Here is a 3,061-nt window from a genome sequence, read left to right as displayed (position 1 = left end):
CAACAATCTCACTACACTAAATATCTGTATGCACTCCCGCTCTTTTTATTTGGATTTGCCCTACCCACAATCGTGAGACAAAGCCCCTAAGGAAGAGGTAAAGCACGTGGGCTTTGCCTCGTAAGCAAAAAATCACTAAGTGTTTACATACTGATAAGAACATGTGGGAAGTGGACTGGATAGAAAAGAAAACATTTGCCCTCTAGTCAAAACATAGCAAAGGATGTTTTATGACCTTGTATAGGATGAGACAAGCTAAGTTATTTATTACTGGATACGCACCAACATAATCTTACGATCAAGATGGTTTGGAAAACCTTGACTTTAATGGTCACTTGGAGGTTCACCTGGGGTGCAAGACAGCAATGAGGCATGTTGTCTAACAAAGTGGTCTTTGTTAGAAAGGAACTGTCTCGGTAGATGTCTTCTTTTTGCTGAGTTTTCAGCTGCGCCCTGTCTGACCCAGCTGTAACCATCATAAAAACAGCAAGGCCAAACAGCAAGCATATATCGCAGTAATATTGCGGTAAAGCATTGATTAGAGAACGCATGATAAGATATATATACATTTTTCTAACAGCCAGTGTAGGTGCATCATTGTAAGATGTGGACATTGCGAAGCCCCAGCCTCTTGGCCCACAGCCTTGCAAAGCACACCATCGGCATCTGTGGTCTTTAATGCTCTGATTGATTGGGGGCCAACAACACTCATGAAGAAATGGGTGATCGGTGAATTCAATCAAAGCCTTTAATGAAATGGTAATGAGATGACATACTTTCCTGGAATGACTCTTAACATGCCTCTGGCTAGATAATATTAGGATACAGTGATACCTCACTACTTTGCGGTTCACCTATCGCGGCCTCTGTGCATCGCGGATTTTTATGAAAACAAATAGAACTGTCTCAGAAAATTAGAAAATCGTGATGAAGTTCTTTATTTTCTGTAATGCAATTAGAAAAAACAAAAATGTCATACATTCTGGATTTATTACAAATCAAGTGAAATATTGCAATTCTTTTGTTATTTTAATACTGCTGATTATGGCAAACAGCTTAAGAAAACTCAAATATCCTATCTCAAAATATTAAAATATCATGAAAAAGTATACTAGTAGGGTATTCAACTAATCACTTGAATCATCTAATTAACTCGAAACACCTGCAAGTGTTTCCTGAGCCTTGAAAAACACTCAGCTTGGTTCAGTAAACTAAATCACAAGTATGGGGAAGACTGCTGATCTGACTGCTATCCAGAGGACCATCATTGACACCCTCCATCACAAGGGTAAGACACAAAAAGAAATTTCTCAAAGCAAGCTGTTCACGGAGTGCAGTTTCAAAGCACATCCAAGTCTGTTGGAAGGGGGAAATGTGGCAGGAAACGCTGCACACCCAAGAGAGATGACCGCAGCCTTAATTTAACAGCATTGTGAAGAAGAGTCGCTTCAAGAATTAGGGGGAGCTTCAAAGACAGTGGACTGAAGCTGGAGTCCAGGTATCAAAAGCCACCGTTCACAGACGTGTACGGGAAATGGGCTACAATAGCCGTATTCCCATGGTCAAGCCACTTCTGAACTCTAGACAACGGAAGAAGCGTCTGACTTGGGCTATGGAAAAGAACCACTGGACAGTTGCAGAGTGGTCCAAAGTCCTCTTTTCAGACGAAAGCAAGTTTTGTATTTCCTTTGGAAGTCAAGGCGCCAGAGTCTGGAAAAAGGCTGAAGAGGAGCAAAATCTAAGTTGCTTGAAATCCAGTGTGAAGTTCCCACAGTCAGCGATGGTTTGGGGAGCCATGTCAGCTGCTGGTGTTAGTCTACTGTGTTTCATCAAGTCCACAGTAAACGCAACTGTGTACCAAGAGATTTTAGAGCACTACATGCTTCTGTCTGCTGAAAAGTTCTATGGAGATGATGATTTCATTTTCCGGCATGATCTGGCACCTGCCCACAGTGCCAGAACCACCAGTAAATGGTGTACTGACCATGGCATTACTGTCCTCGATTGGCCTGCCAATTCCCCTGACCTGAACCCCATAGAGAATAGGTGGGGTATTGTGAAGAAGCTGAAAGACACTAGACCCAACAATGCAAATGAGCTAAAAGCCGCTATTGAAGCATCCTGGGCATCCATAACACCTCAGAAATTAAATTTGAAATTAAATGCCACAGGCTGATTGCCTCCATGCCACACCCCATTGATGCAGTAATCCGTGCAAAAGGATTCCCAACTAAGTGCATTAATGGACAGTTTCAAATGTTTGATTTTGTTTTGCTATTATAAATCTTTTCTCTTTACTTGGTCTGAGAAAATATTCTAATATTTTGAGATAGTATATTTGAGTTTTCTTAGGATGTATGCCATAATCAGCAATATTAAAATAATAAAAGGCTTGCAATGTTTCAGTTGATTTGTAATGAATCCAGAATGTATGACATTTTTGTTTTTTTTAATTGCATTACAGAAAATAAAGAACTTTATCGCAATATTCAAATTTTCTGAGTCAGTCCTATTGCGGATATATTTGGTGCATCGCGACTTTTTGCGGCGTCACTTGGAATGCACGCTTTGTCTCCCCATATGACTTTACAGCACACTATTGGCCGGGTGGAGACCAATGGGAACATGTTGATCCGTATCCTTGCTGATGATTGGCATGGGTTCATCCTTTGCCTACCTATTCCACAACTTCCCACTTACCCAAAATTCCAAATTTTCAAATTTGAAATTCAACCAAAATTGTCTAAAATTTCATTTTTCTACTCTAATTTCTACATTTTTCAACCGATTCAACCCATTCCAACTTTATTCACTTTGTTCACCTTATGCTTACCATATTCACCCCTTTACCCCCAGTTCCACTAAGCATACACATATCGACCCTTGACCCCCACTTCCAGTGTGGCGGCCATCTTGGATTGACCCAGAAGTGACCCAATGAACCAAGAATGAACCGAAAGTGCACCAAATCAAACCGGAAGTGACCCCAAATGAACCGGAAGTGACCTTAAGCAAACCGGAAGTGACCTTAGGCAAACCGGAAGTGACCCCAAATCAAACC

Source organism: Syngnathus typhle, linkage group LG5 (assembly GCF_033458585.1).
Source record: "Syngnathus typhle isolate RoL2023-S1 ecotype Sweden linkage group LG5, RoL_Styp_1.0, whole genome shotgun sequence".
Taxonomy (NCBI): Eukaryota; Metazoa; Chordata; class Actinopteri; order Syngnathiformes; family Syngnathidae; genus Syngnathus; species Syngnathus typhle.
The sequence above is the reverse complement of the archived record's forward strand: the minus strand, read 5'-3'. Positions refer to the sequence as shown.